This window comes from Lissotriton helveticus, chromosome 4_1, assembly GCF_964261635.1.
Source record: "Lissotriton helveticus chromosome 4_1, aLisHel1.1, whole genome shotgun sequence".
NCBI lineage: Eukaryota > Metazoa > Chordata > Amphibia > Caudata > Salamandridae > Lissotriton > Lissotriton helveticus.
Window position 1 is genome coordinate 27,955,726 of NC_136063.1, and position 22,056 is coordinate 27,977,781.

Genomic DNA, 22,056 nt, shown 5'->3' on the forward strand with positions numbered 1-22,056 from the left:
ATGGGTTTTATTGATAAACGTAGCCCTCTTGGTATCCGTTTTGCTCGATGATATTGAATAAGCGTAGAGGCGTGCATCCTTTGGTTCAGTTGACGTCGTGTCAGATACTCCAATTGTTTTAGTTGTTGGCTGATTGTACCCCCATGAATATATAAAAATACCCCCAGGACCAACCACACACTAGACATTTACATTGAGTACTTTTTCATTTTTTTCAGAGTTGCCCCTAATGAAGGCGCCATTCGGGCGCCGAAATGCATTGGGCCTACCGATAAATGTTTGAAAAGGAATCATCATGTTTTTTCAATGCAATAATGCAATGCAAATAATGAATTATGTGCATTTGTAGATATGTATGGAAATTGTTATGAAAAATGCAAATAACAAACGCCAAGAAGTATAATTGAAAAGTTGAAAATAAATGCGTAAATAAGTGCAAACACAAAGTGAAGAAGTGGTGTGTAATATTAAAGTGATTCAGGTGCGGAGCACCAAGTGAACAGTGCATGATTAGGTGGGCTAAAACCCACCATAGCCATTGGTATGTAGGTACAACAGCTGGACCCGATGATACGACATGCTCCTCCACGGTCCGCCAGAACCACATCCAGAACAAGACAGTTTTGAAGAGCCACCAGACGGACCGCCTGAAGCTCGGCTGTATTGGTTGTGAGGATACCAGCTGTAATGTTCATCGTGGTCTCGACTGCCTGGAATAAATGTCGAATGGCACGACTGTTCGCCATCGGACCCCAAAGTGGAACGAGCCCTTTCATTGTATCCAAGAATTGTGCTCCAGTGGAGTCGGCCTGCTCGATGTCCTTTGCTCGTCTCTGTCGGTGATGGTTTGCCGGAGCCACATAGGTTGGAGGAAGGATGAAGAGGGTGGGTCGGTTGAGTACAAAGTTCTGGTGATGCGGCAAGTGCTGTGGCCCACCATTTGTGTCCCACGACCTGTGATGCATACGAGGCCCGAGACATTGACGACAGATAGGGCCACAGTCAGGGTGGCAGCTGTTCGTTTCCGGAGGTAGGAGAAGGTGGGTCTGGCTGGATTGTTGAATATTTGCATCTCCACCCTTTCTTTGGCGGGGATGTCCATGTGAACAGAGGCATTGGAGGATAGAGGGCAAAAAGGAGCAGCAACTCTCCCGGTTTTGTTCAGCCAGACTCCATGATAAAAGTGTGACATAGTTTCGCTGGAAGTGGCGTTGTCTCTGTAGCTCTCTTGCAAGAGGATCAGCCAGGCAAGGCAGGAGCCGTGAACAGAGAAAGGTGAAGGGATGAAGGGAATGGAATGTCCGGTGGCATGTGGTATCAACCCACAGATCCAGCAATTCGTGGCATTTGCAGCAAGGTTGTGTTGGTGCAGCAACTGTACGAAGGAGTTGTTCCAGAACTCCTTACGCCTTTCTTGGATTTGAGGTGAAAGAGAGACCAGGTAGTGTTCTTTCATGGTGGTAGGCTGCGCAGTCATTAGAAATGTCTTATGAGCCGGTGCGTTCTCTTCCACGATCCAGAAGGTAGTCATGAGGAGGAGGCAAAAGAGAAGAGTGATAAGAAGAGCAATAGTCTTTGAGCTGTGCAAACTGTCAGTTTTCGGGTTCCTGTAGCGGGTCTTCGGATGTCCGGTTGCTTCCATCATCTTCGTTTGGGGCGCTTCCATCAACTTCAAGGTGCTCGGTAGTGGGCAGAACCACAGACTTCGTTTGGTCTCTCTCCTGGCAGCCTTTGTTGTGTTAGGCCGCCGCTCTGAGAATGATAACTTAGTCAGTTGTCTACTTAGCCGAAGCTCCCTCCTTTCGTCGCAGGTTATACCCTTCTCTGGATGGCACAGTGGGATCAGGGAATTTCGCCAATTTGAGTGTCTCTGTCCCAGGGTAGCAGCTCAGGGATGGTCGGTCTTTGTTCAGGAGCTCTTCTTGGGTGGTCACGTCTTCGGTCGACGTCAGGGTCGGAGAGATTTTCTTGCAATGATGTGCATGCAGCCAATTTCGCTTCCCCTCCACTCGAAGAGCTGTTCGGGTGGTGATCAAGACTTGCCAGGGGCCCGTCCAGCGAGGTTCCAGACTCTTCTCCCGCTGGAAGTTCCGAATCAGGATGAAATCTCCAGGCCGGATGGCATGTCCGGGGCCCCTGGAAGCATCGGGGACGGCCTGCAGCACCTGATGATGAATAACAGACAGTGTTTTAGTTAGGTTATACAGGTAGTCAGACATTAGGACGTCCGGGACGTCGTGAATAGATGTTGGTTTGGGTGCGGACCAGATACTCATGGGTCGGCCGAAAACGACCTCGAAAGGGGTCAAGTGGTGTTTGGTGGGGGTGGAACGCATTGACAGCAATGCTAGGGGAAGAGCGTCTGGCCATTTTAGTCCTGTGGTAGCCACTATTTTCGCCAGTTTTAGTTTCAATGTGGCATTGTGCCGCTCGACCAGTCCAGCAGATTGGGGATGGAAAACTGCGTGGAATTTCTGTCGTACCCCCAGTCCTTTCAGGATGAGCTGGATAACCTCGGCTACAAAATGGGGGCCATTGTCACTCCATAAAATACGGCAAAGACCGTAGCGAGGGAAGAACTCTTTCAGTAGTACTTTTGCAGTGGCAATAGCTGTGTTGTCACGCGTTGGGTAGGCTTCCACCCATTTGCTAAAAGCGCACACAACAACAAGTACATACTTCAGTCCTTGACATCTCTATAACTGGATATAGTCTATCTGTAGGACTTCAAATGGATGGTTGGGGACCCCAAACCCTCCCCGGGGTACGACAGTTCCTTTCCCAGGGTTGTCTTGCAGGCAGACTAGACATTGTTGGACTAATTGTTTGGCCAAGTCTGTAATTCTGTCGTTATGCCAAACTCAGGAGACAAGTTCGGCCATAGGGGCAGATCCTATGTGTGCAGGGGAATGGGCCATCGTCAGTATGGGGATCAGGTACGAGTTGGGTAGCAACCATTTGTTCGTGTCTTTTGTCCGCCAGCAGCCTTCATCATCTTTTAATCCCACCCGTGCCCATTCAGTCAATTCTTGTGGTGAGCTGGCCATTTGGATGTCCCTAATAGTTTCCCTACCGTCCGTCCATTTTTCTGTTTGTGACCTAGTCACGTACATGCGAGTCGTCGTCCTGTTCTCAGCTGTGGTTCGGGCAGTGATGTCGGCCAGTGCATTTCCCTGCCCAATGATGTCTGTCACCTTTTTGTGTGCTTGGCATTTGATTACGGCAAGTTGTTTGGGGAGGAGAACCGCTTCAGTCAGAGCGGAGACTAGATCTCCGTGCAGGATGGGTGTACCATGAGATGTCAGAAATCCCCTCTCCTTCCATAAGAGCCCAAAATGATGAACCACCCCGAAGGCATACTGGCTGTCCGTGTAAATGTTTGCTGTCGTCCCCTGTGCTAGGATACATGCTCGTGTGAGGGCAATCAGTTCTGCCGCCTGGGCGGATCGTTGCGTGATGCGGGCGGTTTCAACTACAGTTCGGGCTGTGGTAACTGCATAGGCAGCTGAGGTGGTGCCGTCGGGGAGTTTAATGCAAGAGCCGTCCACCCATAGCTCTCCGTCAGGGTTTGGGAAGGCAGTGTCTCGAAGGTCAACTCTACTCCTAGTCTGTTCGTCCGTGAGGGTCACACAGTCATGTATTGGGGGCACATCGGGATCGTTTTCAGGCAGAGGCAGCAAGGTGGCTGGGTTCAGCGTGGTGCATCGTTTCAGCGTGATGTGAGGTGCGAGCAGTGTCAGTTCGTACCCAGTCAGTCGCGCGCTGGTCAGGTGTTGTGTCTTTGTCTGGTTTAGGAGGGTGTCAACAGCATGAGGCACTAGTACCGTGAGGGAATTCGAGAGTACGATTCCCTCACTTTGTCGGATAGAGACAGCAGCAGCGGCTACTGCTCGAAGGCAGGCAGGCAAAGCTCTTGCTACAGGGTCAAGAGTGGCAGAGAAATAGGCACATGGTCGTTGTTTGGGGCCAATGGACTGAGTCAGGACAGATAAAGCACATCCCTCCCTTTCGTGAGTGTAGAGAGAGAAGGGCTTTGTATAATCAGGGGTTCCTAGGACGGGCGCTGAACAAAGGGCGTCTCGCAGTTCCTTGAAGGAGGATTGACATTCAGGGGTCCACGGGAGCGGAATGGGGACATCTTTAGCCAGTAGGGAAATAGTGGTTTCACAATGAGGCTGAAATTTGGCAACCATTGTCGGCAGAAGGAGGTGAGGCCCACCAAAGAGCGGACTTGCTTCGGGGTTTTAGGGATAGGGGTCTCTAGAATAGCCTGTATTCGATCGGGTGTGAGCTTTCTCCCGTCTTTGGACAAGAGGTGGCCTAGGTAAGTGACTTGAGGTTGGCAGAATTGCAACTTCTTCTTGGAGACCTTGTGGCCATTTTCCGCGAGTAAGTGCAGGAGTTGGATTGTGGCTGTGACTGCAAGTGGAGTGGTGTCGGCCGCCAAAAGGATATCATCGACGTACTGTATCAACACCACTCCATCCGGCAATTGGACTGCGTCCAGCTGTCTCTTGAGGGCCTGGCTGTAGATGCTGGGACTTTCAGTGTAGCCCTGGGGTGCTCTGCAAAATCTGTATGAGCGGGATTTTAAAGTGAAGCCGAAAAGGTAGCGGCTGTCCGCGTGAATGGGGATGGAGAAGAATGCGTTCTTGAGGTCGATTACCGTGAAGGTGGTGGCAGTGGAAGGAATCAGGGTCAGAATGGTGGTGATGTCTGAGACTACAGGATACTGGGGTACAACCACTTTGTTGACTTCTCGTAGGTCGATGATGAAGCGGTACGCTTTTTCATCTCCCTCACCCTGCTTCTTCACAATGGGTAGGATAGGACTGTTGCAAACATTGCTAACTACTTCTTCTACCACTTCTGCATCTACCAGGGACTGCATGATTTTTACCAACGCCTTCTCGCCTTCGGGCGATATCCGATACTGCGGGAGTTTGGGGAGTACTGCGTCCTGTCGAACAGTTATGTGTACAGGGTCTATCATCATGCGTCCTACGTCCGAGTCAGTCTTTGCCCATAGGTACAGAGGTAGGGTGTCGAGCAAGGACAAATCAGTGTCAGTGATAGAGAACATGCGTTGTGTGCGGCAAGATCTGAGCAGTGTTGGGTTGTCGTACAGAATGACTCGAACTCCGTCTTGTGAACACCTAATAGTAGCTCGAAAGTGTTTCAATAAGTCAAGTCCCATAATGGCGTCGGGGGTGTTGGAGGAGAGCAAAAACATCGTGTCAGTGGTGTTATTGTCCCAAATTAAAAGAGATCGGTGTGGACAAGGGATTAGTGGAGGGCGTTCCATCAAAACCTATTGATGTCACATGTGAGCCAGACAAGGGTGCCCTGGGAATCAATTGCTTAGACAACGCACTACGTGTTGCACCAGTATCTACCAGAAATGGAGACTTCGTACCTAGGACCTTAGCGGTGACATAAGGGCCTTGCTGGTCAACATAGAGCTCGACTGGATCCCTTACTTGCCCTTGGCAGTCCTATGCAAAGTCGTGGGCATTGTCGCAGTCAGACTGTTGGCACTGATTCTGTCGGGGACGGTCAAATGTGTTCGGTCTACCAGGCCTGTCATTGTTGGTGTCGTTTGGGTGCCCTCGTCCCTGTCCTCTATTTCTTGGCCCGCCCGCTACGTCTCTCGTGTCTTTATTTCTGAGTGCTTCTAGCAGAACTGGACATTGAGATTTCCAATGGCCATATCCTTTGCAAAACGCACACTGATTCTCATCGAGGTCTGTTCATGGAGCGCCGGGTGCGGGTGTGCGGTCTCTAGGGGGTGGATTTCTAGGAGCATTCGACTGGTAGTTCCATCTATACTGTTCCCTTCCTATAGTCACCCCTTGCAACTGAGCAATCATTACCCTCTCTTTCAAGTCCTTTTTCTTTTTCTCAGTCGCTTGATCGTTCTCGTTCTTTTGTCGCTCATAGTATTGAGCCATCTGAAGGATAGCTGCGGGCTTGGAGGCCGCCCAACTACTCTCACTAGTCTGTAGTTTCTGCGAGACTTCTGGTGTCAGGCCTTTCACATAGTTCTGGACAAACAAGTGATGTCCGGTTGCAGTGGTCATGTCCTGGTCGCTGTAATCGGAGAACACCGTTTCAAACCGGGAGAAGTATTCTGATACGTCTTCCTGGGGTTTCTGGCGACAGGCCGTTATTACTGACCAGTCCACTTTCCTTTCTGGGACTAAGGTTTTTAGTTTCTGCACGATCTTATCTGGTAGGTCTAGAATGGCTTTCATAGGTTTCTGTCCCGGCTCTCGCTGTTTATCTACATCACCGAGTTGTACCCAGGTATGTCCGAACAGCTCAAGGTGGTCGACTTTCCGGATTTGCTTCCACACATCAGCTGGCAGACATAACCCGAAAAACAAATCGATATCCGCTAGGGTCATAATCGTTGAACCCAGAGCGGTGGCTAATTCTGTATAGAAGGCTGTGGGGTTCTTTCGCAGATCAGGCAAGGACTTTCGGAAGGTCAGGATGTCTTGCCGATCCCATAGTTGGTAAACCCAGTTGTAAACTACCCTCCCTCTCGCATCTTGGTGATTAATATCGTCGTGTGTTCCCAGTCCTCGTGGGGGAACCCAATAGGGGGCGGCCTCCTTTATGGGCATCATGGTGTCAATTTTTTCTACTCTGGCTTCAGTCACTGCAGGAGTCGTGGTGTTAGTTTCTGGTTTCAGTTCCGTGAGGTGGCGAAAAACTTCAAGCGTACGCGTGAAGAGGTTCGTCACATCACACTCGTCCCCATCTCCGATATCAATTTTCCTATGCAGAGTCGTTAGGTTTTCAGGGCCTTTTCCTTGGTAGCGGTCTTCGTAGGCATTAAGGGTATGGTAACAAAGGCGTACGACAAAGTGTCGCCTGTGGCTATTGGCATATGTATGGTACATATCCGTTATATAATCCTCATTCTCCTTTCGCACCACCAGTGTCTTTACGATCTTATCGATCCCAGCTCGTTCGTCCTTGCTTAATCTATTCGATCTCGCGGGGTCTTTCCTCCCCGCTTCGGGATCACCTGAAGTTGCTGCCTGTGCTGCGCTGAATGCAAGGGATTCGGTCGGCGCAGAGGCCATGAGGACCGAGGCTCCGGCACTACTCTCGCCTGTCGTTGGGGGTTGCGGGTGCTGTGCTAAGTAACCCTGGGCGTAGTGGGCGTAGTGGGGCTCCGTGGAGCTACGCGGAGAGGGCAAGAAGCTACGCCCACTCCCGCACTCCGCGTAGCCCCACTACGCACCTCCCTCCCGCTCTCCCCTACATACTTTATTTAAGCAATTACACTGATTAAAACAATTTTAAAGCACTTACCTTGTCCGGGGCTCGTCCGGGGCTCCCTCATTGAATAGCGTCCTTTCCTGGATACCAATGCGCATGCGCGGGCGGCCGCGCATGCGCATTGGTATCCAGGAAAAGTACGCTATTCAAAGAGGGAGCCCCGGACGAGCCCCAGACAAGGTAAGTGCTTTAAAATTGTTTTAATCAGTGTAATTGCTTAAATAAAGTATCTAGTGGAGGGCGGGAGGGAGGCGGGTGGCGGCCGACTCGGCTACGCTCACGGAGTGGGCGTAGTGTTGCCGGCTACGCTGTCTACGCAAAATGCGTAGAAGGCAACACTACGCCTACTCCGTGGGCGTAGCCGAATCGGACGCCCAGGGTTAGTGCTAAGGGTTGGGAAGGGGCTTATGGAGGGGGCATGTAGATGATCGGGGGACCTAGTAGTAAATCATCGTTCGTTCGCTGTTTCGAAGGTAGCTCGGGGTAAAGTGTAGAGGGTGTCCTGACGGGACACTGGCCTGATGATTCGGAATCTTGTTTTAGCTTGGTTTCCTCTCTTTCTTTTATTTCTTCCTTTAATTTGTTAGCGGCCAGGTGAGCTGCCTTGTGTAATTCCTTTTCTAACCTGACCTCATTTCTTTTCTTTCGTTGTTCTGTTTCTTTGCGCCACATGCCGAAGCTATCGAGCATAGTGGGTGTTGTCTTATTGTTATAAAGGGCTGTTTCCAGCGTGTTTATTTTGTCATTATCGAAGGACCCTATCAGTGGCCACTGACTTCCCTGATCCTTTCTCGTGTATTTATGCCACAGCTTGCTATAAGCCACGGTGACTAGTCCATATTTAGTAAACATGTCCTTATTAGGGGTGCCCTCCAGTGGAGCCGGATGGTTCACCTCTAATAAGCGGTCCGGGCTGAACCAACTACCAACAAACGGGGCGAAGACAGGCATGACGGGTTACAAAGGGGACAAAAGTCTGCACTACCTATCCTTCACTATCCGCAAAGACTAAACAGAGTATTGCGACCCTATGCTTATTTGTGAATAGAGAATAACCCAAAGAGAACCAATTCCGAACGATCAATGTTCGGATAAACAATCAATCAAATGAGGGATAAAAATAGGATTACAACGGGGGCAAAAGCCTGCGTTACCTATCCTTCACTATTCACAAGGACTAAACAGAGTATTGCGACTCTGTGCTTTTTTGTAAATAGAGAATGATCCAAAAAGAACCAATTCCAAAACAGTAAATGCTTGGATAACAATCAATCAAATGGAGAGGGAAGTAGGCATGACGGGTTACAACGGGGGCAAAGGCCTGCGTTACCTACCCTTCACTATCTGCAAAGACTAAACAGAGTATGGCGACTCCGTGCTTGTTTGCAAATAGAGAATCTCTCAGAAACAATCAAATGAGTAATACTAGTATTTTCAAACAATCGAACAATCAATTCGCAATTCGTCGTGTTACACGACCTTACCCGGACCGCATGGACAGTTTCTCGTCTTCCGCTTCCAGCGCCTGATTGTCCTCCGTTCTCCGTAATTGCTGTGGCACTCCTGATGGTTCCCAGTCAGGACCGTAGATCACTCGAGAGAGGTCTGCTTGGAACCGGTGAAGTTCGGGTGATCGGCTGCCAGACGAGGGTCTATCGGGCAGGAGCTCTTCCCGATCGTTGCAGTCGTTCACTCTGTCGTTGGGACCTCTCTCACTGGATCCACGCGTCGCTGATGGGCCCCACATTTGGGACACCAATTGTTGAAAGGTAGGGCCGTATTCGACCAAGAACCCTTCAGTATTTGCCCGGCGTTAACCGCCTCTCATACCATTCGAGATTACCAAACAAAGAGGCAGGCGCTGGAGACAGAAGGCAGGAAACAGGAGTTTATTCCGACGGAGCAGAACACGTCAAATCAGACAACAGGGTATCTTCTCGAGGTGCTCTAAACGCATCCTTGGGGCCTGGCCTCTTATACACAGGTTTATTGCTTTATTACATAAAACACATTCTTGTTAATGCTTTGATGTACGGAAAGGCATCCTCGGAATCTCCGCTCCAAACCCGTTCCCACACATGTTTACAGTAAAAGTCCCACCCTGATCTCAGTAGGTGATGACTATCGCGCAGCTGGATATCCCTCCGGCTCTCGGAATGTGCGCGGCTGATCGGATCTCATGGGGTGGGGGCCTTTATCATTCATAGATTCTTCGAAGAAGGACAGCTTCCTACTGTAAGGGGCAATAAACTGTATCCGCGGGGCTAGGTGATGGCCTGGGATCGGGCGGGACAATCGGACACAGAGGAAGGGGGTTCATCAAAGGATGCGTGATCATTAAAGGGACAGTGGGAGGTGCTAGTCGGGTACGGAATGTGGCTCCGAGGCAAGGCCGCGCTGAAGGGGTGGTTTATGGCCCAAGCATGTGAGAACGTGGGCTGTCAGCGCGCGGGAAATGCTGGTGGGGTCAGAGAGAGAGAGAGAGAGGGATGCGTGAGCTATCGGTAGTGGGCAGAGAGGCCATGGTGTTCAAAATGGCTGCTATTTACGCGCACGTTTGAGCTAAAAGGGGACAAGATGGCGCCGATAATGTTTACGTCGCAATCTAGATTTTAACAGGGAGAAGTGGCCCTGGGCTGTCTCTTATACCCGAGCCGCTCTCTGAAGGGGAGAAGTGGCCCTGGGCTGTCTCTTATACCCGAGCTGCTCTCTGAAGGGGAGAAGTGGCCCTGGGCTGTCTCTTATACCCGAGCCGCTCTCTGAAGGGGAGAAGTGGCCCTGGGCTGTCTCTTATACCCGAGCCTCTCTCTGAAGGGGAGAAGTGGCCCTGGGCTGTCTCTTATACCCGAGCCGCTCTCTGAAGGGGAGAAGTGGCCCTGGGCTGTCTCTGATACCCGAGCCGCTCTCTGAAGGGGAGAAGTGGCCCTGGGCTGTCTCTGATACCCAAGCTGCTCTCTGAAGGGGAGAAGTGGCCCTGGGCTGTCTCTGATACCCGAGCCACTCTCTGAAGGGGAGAAGAGACCCTGGGCTGTCTCTGATACCCGAGCCGCTCTCTGAAGGGGAGAAGTGGCCCTGGGCTGTCTCTCATACTCGAGCCGCTCTCTGAAGGGGAGAAGAGACCCTGGGCTGTCGCTGATACCCGAGAACCTCTCTGAAGGGGAGAAGTGGCCCTGGGCTGTCTCTCATACTCGAGCCGCTCTTTGAAGGGGAGAAGTGGCCCTGGGCTGTCTCTCATACCCGAGCCGCACTCTGAAGGGGAGAAGTGGCCCTGGGCTGTCTTCTATACCCGAGCCGCTCTCTGAAGGGGAGAAGTGGCCCTGGGCTGTCTCTCATACCCGAGCCGCTCTCTGAAGGGGAGAAGTGGCCCTGGGCTGTCTCTTATACCCGTGCTGCTCTCTGAAGGGAAGAAGTGGCCCTGGGCTGTCTCCTATACCCGAGCCGCTCTCTGAAGGGGAGAAGTGGCCCTGGGCTGTCTCTTATACCCGAGCCGCTCTCTGAAGGGGAGAAGTGGCCCTGGGCTGTCTCTGATACCCGAGCCGCTCTCTGAAGGGGAGAAGTGGCCCTGGGCTGTCTCTGATACCCGAGCCGCTCTCTGAAGGGGAGAAGTGGCCCTTGGCTGTCTCTTATACCGAGCCGCTCTTTGAAGGGGAGAAGTGGCCCTGGGCTGTCTCTCATACCCGAGCCGCTCTCTGAAGGGGAGAAGTGGCCCTGGGCTGTCTCTCATACCCGAGCCGCTCTCTGAAGGGGAGAAGTGGCCCTGGGCTGTCTCTTATACCCGAGCCGCACTCTGAAGGGGAGAAGTGGCCCTGGGCTGTCTCTTATACCCGAGCCGTTCTCTGAAGGGGAGAAGTGGCCCTGGTCTGTCTCTTATACCCGAGCCGTTCTCTGAAGGGGAGAAGTGGCCCTGGGCTGTCTCTTATACCCGAGCCGCTCTCAAGGGGAGAAGTGGCCCTGGGCTGTCTCTTATACCCGAGCCGCTCTCTGAAGGGGAGAAGTGGCCCTGGGCTGTCTCTGATACCCGAGCCGCTCTCTGAAAGGGAGAAGTGGCCCTGGGCTGTCTCTCATACCCGAGCCGCTCTCAGAAGGGGAGAAGTGGCCCTGGGCTGTCTCTTATACCCGAGCCGCTCTCTGAAGGGGAGAAGTGGCCCTGGGCTGTCTCTTATACCCGAGCCGCTCTCAAGGGGAGAAGTGGCCCTGGGCTGTCTCTGATACCCGAGCCGCTCTTTGAAGGGGAGAAGTGGCCCTGGGCTGTCTCTGATACCCGAGCCACTCTCTGAAGGGGAGAAGTGGCCCTGGGCTGTCTCTGATACCCGAGCCGCTCTCTGAAGGGGTGAAGTGGCCCTGGGCTGTCTCTGATACCCGAGCCGCTGTCTGAAGGGGAGAAGTGGCCCTGGGCTGTCTCTGATACCCGAGCCGCTCTCTGAAGGGGAGAAGTGGCCCTGGGATGTCTCTTATACCCGAGCCGCTCTCTGAAGGGGAGAAGTGGCCCTGGGCTGTCTCTTATATCCGAGCCACTCTCTGAAGGGGAGAAGTGGCCCTGGGCTGTCTCTGATACCCGAGCCGCTCTCTGAAGGGGAGAAGTGGCCCTTGGCTGTCTCTTATACCGAGCCGCTCTTTGAAGGGGAGAAGTGGCCCTGGGCTGTCTCTCATACCCGAGCCGCTCTCTGAAGGGGAGAAGTGGCCCTGGGCTGTCTCTTATACCCGAGCCGTTCTCTGAAGGGGAGAAGTGGCCCTGGGCTGTCTCTCATACCCGAGCCGCTCTCTGAAGGAGAGAAGTGGCCCTGGGCTGTCTCTTATACCCGAGCCGCTCTCTGAAGGGGAGAAGTGGCCCTGGGCTGTCTCTTATACCCGAGCCGCTCTCTGAAGGGGAGAAGTGGCCCTGGGCTGTCTCTTATACCCGAGCCGTTCTCTGAAGGGGAGAAGTGGCCCTGGGCTGTCTCTGATACCCGAGCCGCTCTCTGAAGGGGAGAAGTGGCCCTGGGCTGTCTCTTATACCCGAGCCACTCTCTGAAGGGGAAAGGTGGCCCTGGGCTGTCTCTTATACCCGAGCCGCTCTCTGAAGGGGAGAAGTGGCCCTGGGCTGTCTCTTATACCCGAGCCGCTCTCTGAAGGGGAGAAGTGGCCCTGGGCTGTCTCTGATACCCGAGCCGCTCTCTGAAGGGGAGAAGTGGCCCTGGGCTGTCTCTTATACCCGAGCCGCTCTCAAGGGGAGAAGTGGCCCTGGGCTGTCTCTGATACCCGAGCCGCTCTTTGAAGGGGAGAAGTGGCCCTGGGCTGTCTCTGATACCCGAGCCACTCTCTGAAGGGGTGAAGTGGCCCTGGGCTGTCTCTGATACCCGAGCCTCTCTCTGAAGGGGAGAAGTGGCCCTGGGCTGTCTCTGATACCCGAGCCTCTCTCTGAAGGGGAGAAGGGGCCCTGGGCTGTCTCTGATACCCGAGCCACTCTCTGAAGGGTAGAAGTGGCCCTGGGCTGTCTCTGATACCCGAGCCGCTCTCTGAAGGGGAGAAGTGGCCCTGGGCTGTCTCTGATACCCGAGCCACTCTCTAAAGGGGAGAAGTGGCCCTGGGCTGTCTCTTGCAGTCTTGAGTTTACTCTTGTCGTAAGGCAGAGCTCTGCCATGCCTCTTGCATAGTCTGTGGGTGTGAGGAGATATGTGCATTGTTTTATTTATTTATTGCAGTTTTACATAGCGCAAACGTTACCCAAAGGTGTCAGAGAGATTTACAAAAGAACCAGGTAAGTTACAAAAGGTACACAAGATAGAGTGGACACGCTAGAAATTTACATATATACAGTTACAGGTACACAAGAAAGGCTAAACACGCTAACAAGTTCCATATATACAGTTACAGAAACACAAGAAAGGCTGATCACGCTAAAAAGTTACGTATATACTGTTACAGGTACACAAGGTAGACTAAACACGCTAACAAGTTACATATATGTGGTTACAACGCTAACAGGTTGCATATTAAAATGTAAAAATAGGAAAGGTGACAGCGTTAGGTTGAAACAGGAGTAAAATACATATTGACACAGTTGTCCTCATGTGAGTGCTGATGGTCGTAGTGGGCAAGAAAGAGGCTGAGTTCTTCCAGGAAGTGCCTTTGGAGGAAAAGAGTTTTAAGATTTGTTTTGAAAGTCCGGAAAGAGACGGTGGTTTGGTAGAATGGAGGAAGTGCGTTCCAGATTCTGGCCTCTTTACCAGAGAAGGATTGAGCCATAAATCTTTCCCTTTTGAAGGTAGGAGGTTCGAGCAGTAAGTTTGTCGCTTTGCGTGAAGATAGTCTAAAGCCGCCTGAGAGTTTGCATTTATTAGCCAGATAGCGTGAGAGGAGATGTGCAGGGCTTTGGGGGTGATATAGGCACTCTTGTAAATTGACCTTGCCTCAATAGGAAGCCAGTGAAGAGACAACAGTATGGGTGAGATGTGGTCATTTCGTTTAGCCCCATATGCAAAGCAAGCTGCTGAGTGGAGGGTGGATTTTCGAGGTGAAAGGTGGGATTTGGGGAGGCCAGCAAGGAGAGAAATACAGTAGTCCAATCTGGAAAGAACCAATGATTGGATCAAGGTTTTTAGATCTTGCTCAAGAAAAAAGCACCAAACCCCCCAGAGAAGGTGGCGCTGGTAACGTGCATTCTGGGCGGTGGTATTAGTATGGGACTGTAAGTTGAGCCTTTTATCAAGGACGGCGACTAGAGATTTTGCACTGTCAACAATGGTAGGCTTGTTGTTGAGAATGTTCAGATTGCTCATCCATGATTGGACAGGAGGAGGAGATAGGGAGGTCACGAGGAGAAGGAATTCAGCTTTGGAGGGATTCAGCAGTAGCTGATGAGTCGACAGCTAGTGCTGGATGGAGTGGAGTGTGTGTTGAGGATTGAAATGTCATGAGTGGAAGAAACCTTTAGGTAGATTTGGGTGTCATCTCCATATAGGTGTTGGACTGTCTCCTACACCCAGCCCGTCTCTGAGTGGAAGAAGTAGTGCTGGCCTGTCTTTTACACGTCCAAGCACTCATTTGAAGAAAGAAGAGGCCCCAGGCGAAGGCGCAGAATAAGCAACATTGGGCTGTCTCTTACCACTGAGCCCACTTACGTGTGAGAGAAGTAGCACTAGTCTGTCTCTAACACTAGGGCTCACCGCTGCTTAACAAGATGAAGAGGCCGGGCTGCCTCTTCCCACACTCTGTACCAGTGTGGAGGTCCCTGCATTGGGCTTTCTCTTACCTTGAACCTGCTAAAGTGTGGAATAGGTAGGACTGGACTCACTGCCTCTTGCACTCTCAAATCCGGTTTTCTTGGGGGAAACTCTTCCCTCGTTGGCCCTTTGTGAGATAGAGCACGGAGCTGCCCCTTACTCATGTACTGGTCTGGTGTGTGAGAGACATGGAAGTGGGCTGTCACTAACCTCACACCGCTGCTCTCTGTCCAAGGAAGTTTCACCCGTGTCACCTCGAGAGTGGGTACTGGCCGTCTCTGTGTGAGACAAATGACCCTGGGCTAGATTCTTCTTCTCTGGACCTGTCTCTGCAGAGACATGTGGCCATGGCTTCCTTGTTTTACTTTTCTGACACGGAATATGAGTTAGGAAGGAGCCAGTGGACTGTCTTTCTCTTAGGTGGTCTCTGAGTGAGGGAGTGAGCTGCAGGAGGGGCCCGAGTGAGGGGAGTGCCACTGGGCTGTCTCTCTCTAAGGGGGGTCTCTGAGTGACGGAGTGGAGTGAGCTACAGCGGGGGCCCGAGTGAGGGGGGTACAACTGGGCTGTCTATCTCTAAGGTGGTCTCTGAGTGAGGAAGTGAGCTGCAGGAGGGGCCCGAGTGAGGGGGGTGCCACTGGGCTGTCTCTCTCTAAGGGGGGTCTCTGAGTGACGGAGTGGAGTGAGCTGCAGAAGGGGCCCGAGTGAGGGGGTGTGATTGGGCTGTCTCTCTAAGGGGGGTCTCTGAGTGAGGGAGTGGCATGAGCTGCAGCGGGGGGCGAGTGAGGGGAGTGCCACTGGGCTGTCTCTCTCTAAGGGGGGTCTCTGAGTGACGGAGTGGAGTGAGCTGCAGAAGGGGCCCGAGTGAGGGGGTGTGATTGGGCTGTCTCTCTAAGGGGGGCTCTGAATGAGGGAGTGGAGTGAGCTGCAGTAGGGGCCAGAGTGAGGGGAGTGCCACTGGGCTGTCTCTCTCTAAGGGGGGTCTCCGAGTGAGGGTGTGGAGTGAGCTGCAGAAGGGGCCCGAGTGAGGGGGTGTGATTGGGCTGTCTCTCTAAGGGAGGTCTCTGAGTGAGGGAGTGGCATGAGCTGCAGCGGGGGGCGAGTGAGGGGAGTGCCACTGGGCTGTCTCTCTCTAAGGGGGGTCTCCGAGTGAGGGTGTGGAGTGAGCTGCAGCAGGGGCCCGAGTGAGGGGGTGTGATTGGGATGTCTCTCTAAGGGGGGCTCTGAATGAGGGAGTGGAGTGAGCTGCAGTAGGGGCCAGAGTGAGGGGAGTGCCACTGGGCTGTCTCTCTCTAAGGGGGGTCTCTGATTGAGGGAGTGGAGTGAGCTGCAGTAGGGGCCAGAGTGAGGGGAGTGCAACTGGGCTGTGTCTTTCGGATGTATGACATCACAACGCATACTTTCACAACGCATGCCATTACGACGCAACTTTTACAACGCATACCATTACAACGCATAGTGCTTTGGGGTGCTGGATAGTGAATAGTTTAATTTACTATTCCAACTCCAGTCCCCGTGGATAGTAGGGAAGGTGTTGGATAGTAAATTAAACCTATTCCCTATCCTAGAGCGCCCCCCAGCGCAATGCGTTGTAATGGTATGCGTTGTAAAAGTTGCGTCGTAATGGCACTGCGTAGTAAAAGTTGCGTTGTAAAGGTTGTCTCCCGTGTCTTTCTAACGAGGGTTTCTGAGTGAGGGAGTGGAGTGAGCTGTAGCGGGGGCCTGAGTGAGTGGGTCCCACTGGGCTGTCTCTCTCTAAATTGGTCTCTGAGTGAGGGAGTGGAGTGAGCGGCAGGAGGGGCCTGAGTGAGGGGTTCCGACTGGGCTGCCTCTCTCTAAGGGGGTCTCGGAGTGAGTGAGTGGAGTGAGCTGCAGAAGGGGCCAGAGTGAGGGGAGTGCCACTGGGCTGTCTCTTTCTAACGAGGGTTTCTGAGTGAGGGAGTGGAGTGGGCTGTAGCGGGGACCTGAGTGAGTGGGTCCCACTGGGCTGCCTCTCTCTAAGGGGGTCTCTGAGTGAGGGAGTGGAGTGAGCGGCACAAGGGGCCCGAGTGAGGGGGTGTGCCACTGGGCTGTCTCTCTCTAAGGGGGGCTCTGAGTGAGGGAGTGGAGTGAGCGGCAAGAGGGGCCCGAGTGAGGGGAGTGCCACTGGGCTGTCTCACTCTAAGGGGGTCTCTGAGTGAGTGAGGGAGTGAGCTGCAGCGGGGCCCGAGTGAGGGGTTCTGACTGGGCTGTCTCTCTCTAAGGGGGTCTCTGAGTGAGTGAGTGGAGTGAGATGCAGGAGGGGCTCCAGTGAGGGGGTTACAACTGGGCTGTGTACCTCTAAGGGGGTCCATGAGTGAGGGAGTGGAGTAAGCTGCAGAAGTTGCCAGAGTGAGAGGAGTACCACTGGGCGGTCTCTCTTTAAGGGGGGTCTCTGAGTGAGGGAGTGGAGTGAGCTTCAGCAGGGGCCTGAGTGAGGGAGTGGAGTGAGCTGCAGGAGGGGCCCGAGTGAGGGGAGTGCCACTGGGCTGTCTCTCTCTAAGGGGGCTCTGAGTGAGGGAGTGGAGTGAGGTGCAGGAGGGGCCCAAGTGAGGGGAGTGACACTAGGCTGTCTCTCTCTAAGGGGGTCTCTGAGTGAGTGAGGGAGTGAGCTGCAGGAGGGGCCCGAGTGAGGGGAGTGCCACTGGGCTGCCTCTCTCTAAGGGGGGTCTCTGAGTGAGGGAGTGGAGTGAGTTGCAGCGGGGGCCTGAGTGAGGGGGTCAAACTGGGCTGTCTCTCTAAGTTTGCTTCTGAGTGAGTGAGTGAGTGAGTGGAGTGAGCTGCAGGAGGGTCTCGACTGAGTGGGTGCAACTGGGTTGTGTCTCTCTGAGGGGGGTCTCTGAGTGAGGCAGTGGAGTAAGTTGCAGTGGGGGCCTGAGTGAGGGGGTCAAACTGGGCTGTCTCTCTAAGTTTGCTTCTGAGTGAGTGAGTGAGTGGAGTGAGCTGCAGGAGGGTCTCGACTGAGTGGGTGCAACTGGGTTGTGTCCCTCTGAGGGGGGTCTCTGAGTGAGGCAGTGGAGTAAGTTGCAGCGGGGGCCTGAGTGAGGGGGTCAAACTGGGCTGTCTCTCTAAGTTTGCTTCTGAGTGAGTGAGTGAGTGGAGTGAGCTGCAGGAGGGTCTCGACTGAGTGGGTGCAACTGGGTTGTGTCTCTCTGAGGGGGGTCTCTGAGTGAGGCAGTGGAGTGAGCTGCAGATGGGGCCAGAGTATGGGGAGTGCCACTGGGCTGTCTCTCTCTAAATGGGGTCTCTGAGTGAGGGAGTGGAGTGAGCTGCAGGATGGTCTCGACTGAGTGGGTGCAACTGGATTGTGTCCCTCTGAGGGGGTCTCTGAGTGAGTGAGGGAGTGAGCTGCAGACGGGGCCAGAGTATGGGGCGGGCCACTGGGCTGTCTCTCTCTAAGCTCGCTCTCTCTGAGGGGGTCTCTGAGTGAGAAGGGTGGAGAGGGCTGCAGGGGGTCCCGAGTGAGGGGGTGCGGCTCGGAGGTGTCTAATCGGAGACAGGCTCTGAGTGAGGGCAACAACACAGTGCCACCTCTCCTGAGGCAGTCTTGGAGGCAGGAAGGAGGGCATTATGAGTAGGTGGACTGTTTCTTCACTGAGACAGCCCCAGAGTGAGGGAACTGGTACCCATCTACCTACAGCTGAGAGGTTTGCGAGGGAAAGAGGTGCATATGCCGTCTCTGTTTCTTCCCATAGGTGCCCTGAGTGAGGAAGATGAGACTGCGTCATCTCACCCCGGGGTGGATCTTAAGAGCGGTGCTGGCACTCGGCTGCGTCTCCCTGAGGTGGTCTCTGGGTGAGGGAGGTGGTCTCTGGGTGAAGGAGGTGGTCTCTGGGTGAGGGAGGTGGTCTCTGGGTGAAGGAGGTGGTCTCTGGGTGAGGGAGGTAGTCTCTGGGTGAGGGAGGTGGTCTCTGGGTGAAGGAGGTGGTCTCTGGGTGAAGGAGGTGGTCTCTGGGTGAGGGAGGTGGTCTCTGGGTGAGGGAGGTGGTCTCTGGGTGATGGAGGTGGTCTCTGGGTGAAGGAGGTGGTCTCTGGGTGAAGGAGGTGGTCTCTGGGTGAGGGAGGTGGTCTCTGGGTGAGGGAGGTGGTCTCTGGGTGAGGGAGGTGGTCTCTGGGTGAGGGAGGTGGTCTCTGAGTGAGGGGGGTGGTCTCTGAGTGAAGGAGGTGGTCTCTGGGAGAGGGAGGTGGTCTCTGGGTGAAGGAGGTGGTCTCTGGGTGAGGGAGGTGGTCTCTGGGTGAAGGAGGTGGTCTCTGGGTGAAGGAGGGGGTCTCTGGGGGAAGGAGGTGGTCTCTGGGTGAGGGAGGTGGTCTCTGGGTGAAGGAGGTGGTCTCTGGGTGAGGGAGGTGGTCTCTGGGTGAAGGAGGTGGTCTCTGGGTGAGGGAGATGGTCTCTGGGTGAGGGAGGTTGTCTCTGGGCGAGGGAGGTGGTCTCTGGGTGAGGGAGGTGGTCTCTGGGTGAGGGAGGTGGTCTCTGGGTGAGGGAGGTGGTCTCTGGGTGTGGGAGGTGGTCTCTGGGTGAGGGAGGTGGTCTCTGGGTGAGGGAGGTGGTCTCTGGGTGAGGGAGGTGGTCTCTGGGTGAAGGAGGTGGTCTCTGGGTGAAGGAGGTGGTCTCTGGGTGAGGGAGGTGGTCTCTGGGTGAGGGAGGTGGTCTCTGGGTGAGGGAGGTGGTCTCTGAGTGAAGGAGGTGGTCTCTGGGAGAGGGAGGTGGTCTCTTGGTCTCTGGGTGAAGGGGGTGGTCTCTGGGTGAAGTAGGTGGTCTCTGGGTGAAGGAGGTGGTCTCTGGGTGAGGGAGGTGGTCTCTGGGTGAGGGGGTGGTCTCTGGGTGAGGGAGGTGGTCTCTGGGTGAGGGAGGTGGTCTCTGGGTAAGGGAGGTGGTCTCTGGGTGAGGGAGGTGGTCTCTGGGTGAAGGAGGTGGTCTCTGGGTGAAGGAGGTGGTCTCTGGGTGAGGGAGGTGGTCTCTGGGTGAGGGAGGTGGTCTCTGGGTGAAGGAGGTGGTCTCTGGGTGAAGGAGGTGGTCTCTGGGTGAAGGAGGTGGTCTCTGAGTGAGGGAGGTGGTCTCTGGGTGAAGGAGGTGGTCTGTGGGTGATGGAGGTGGTCTCTGGGTGAGGGAGGTGGTCTCTGGGTGAGGGAGGTGGTCTCTGGGTGAAGGAGGTGGTCTCTGGGAGAGGGAGGTGGTCTCTGGGTGAGGGAGGTGGTCTCTGGGTGAGGGAGGTGGTCTCTGGGTGAAGGAGGTGGTCTCTGGGTGATGGAGGTGGTCTCTGGGTGAGGGAGGTGGTCTCTGGGTGAAGGGGGTGGTCTCTGGGTGAAGGAGGTGGTCTCTGGGTGCGGGAGGTGGTCTCTGGGTGATGGAGGTGGTCTCCGGGTGAAGGGGGTGGTCTCTGGGTGAAGTAGGTGGTCTCTGGGTGAAGGAGGTGGTCTCTGGGTGAGGGAGGTGGTCTCTGGGTGAGGGAGGTGGTCTCTGGGTGAAGGAGGTGGTCTCTGGGTGAGGGAGGTGGTCTCTGGGTGAAGGAGGTGGTCTCTGGGTGAGGGAGGTGGTCTCTGGGTGAAGGAGGTGGTCTCTGGGTGAGGGAGGTGGTCTCTGGGTGAGGGAGGTGGTCTCTGGCTGAAGTAGGTGGTCTCTGGGTGAAGGAGGTGGTCTCTGGGTGAGGGAGGTGGTCTCTGGGTGAGGGAGGTGGTCTCTGGGTGAGGGAGGTGGTCTCTGGGTGAAGGAGGTGGTCTCTGTGTGAAGGAGGTGGTCTCTGGGTGGGGGAGGTGGTCTCTGGGTGAGGGAGGTGGTCTCTGGGTGAGGGAGGTGGTCTCTGGGTGAAGGAGGTGGTCTCTGTGCGAGGGAGGTGGTGTCTGGTTGAGGGAGGTGGTCTCTGGGTGAAGGAGGTGGTCTCAGGGTGAGGGAGGTGGTCTCTGGGTGAGGGAGGTGGTCTCTGGGTGAAGGAGGTGGTCTCTGGGTGAGGGAGGTGGTCTCTGGGTGAAGGAGGTGGTCTCTGGGTGAGGGAGGTGGTCTCTGGGTGAAGGGGGTGGTCTCTGGGTGAAGGAGGTGGTCTCTGGGTGAGGGAGGTGGTCTCTGGGTGAAGGAGGTGGTCTCTGGGTGAGGGAGGTGGTCTCTGGGTGAGGGAGGTGGTCTCTGGGTGCGGGAGGTGGTCTCTGGGTGAGAGTGGTGGTCTCTGGGTGAGGGAGGTGGTCTCTGGGTGAGGGAGGTGGTCTCTGGGTGACGGAGGTGGTCTCTGGGTGAGGGAGGTGGTCTCTGGGTGAGGGAGGTAGTCTCTGGGTGAAGGAGGTGGTCTCTGGGTGAGGGAGGTGGTCTCTGGGTGAAGGAGGTGGTCTCTGGGTGCGGGAGGTGGTCTCTGGGTGAGGGAGGTGGTCTCTGGGTGAGGGAGGTGGTCTCTGGGTGAAGGAGGTGGTCTCTGGGTGCGGGAGGTGGTCTCTGGGTGATGGAGGTGGTCTCTGGGTGCGGGAGGTGGTCTCTGGGTGAAGGAGGTGGTCTCTGGGTGAAGGAGGTGGTCTCTGGGTGAGGAGGGAGGTGGTCTCTGGGTGAAGGAGGTGGTCTCTGGCTGAGGAGGGAGGTGGTCTCTGGGTGAAGGAGGTGGTCTTTGGGTGATGGAGGTGGTCTCTAGGTGAGGGAGGTGGTCTCTGGGTGAGGGAGGTGGTCTCTGGGTGAGGGAGGTGGTCTCTGGGTGAAGGAGGTGGTCTCTGGGTGAAGGAGGTGGTCTCTGGGTGAGGGAGGTGGTCTCTGGGTGCGGGAGGTGGTCTCTGGGTGAAGGGGGTGGTCTCTGGGTGAAGTAGGTGGTCTCTGGGTGAAGGAGGTGGTCTCTTGGTGAGGGAGGTGGTCTCTGGGTGAAGGAGGTGGTCTCTGGGTGAGGGAGGTGGTCTCTGGGTGAGGGAGGTGGTCTCTGGGTGAGGGAGGTGGTCTCTGGGTGAGGGAGGTGGTCTCTGGGAGAGGGAGGTGGTCTCTGGGTGAGGGAGGTCGTCTCTGGGTGAAGGAGGTGGTCTCTGGGTGAGGGAGGTGGTCTCTGGGTGAGGGAGGTGGTCTCTGGGTGAAGGAGGTGGTCTCTGGGTGAGGGAGGTGGTCTCTGGGTGAAGGAGGTGGTCTCTGGGTGAGGGGGGTGGTCTCTGGGTGACGGAGGTCGTCTCTGGGTGAGGGAGGTGGTCTCTGGGTGAGAGAGGTGGTCTCTTGGTGAGGGAGGTGGTCTCTGGGTGAGGGAGGTGGTATCTGGGTGAGGGGGGTGGTCTCTGGGTGAAGGAGGTGGTCTCTGGGTGAGTGAGGTGGTCTCTGGGTGAGGGAGGTGGTCTCTAGGTGAGGGAGAGGTGGTCTCTGGGTGAGGGAGGTGGTCTCTGGGTGAGGGGGGTGGTCTCTGGGTGAAGGAGGTGGTCTCTGGGTGAGTGAGGTGGTCTCTGGGTGAGGGAGGTGGTCTCTGGGTGAGGGAGGTGGTCTCTGGGTGAGGGAGGTGGTCCCTGGGTGAGGGAGGTGGTCTCTGGGTGAAGGAGGTGGTCTCTGGGTGAGGGGGGTGGTCTCTGGGTGAAGGAGGTGGTCTCTGGGTGAGGGAGGTGGTAT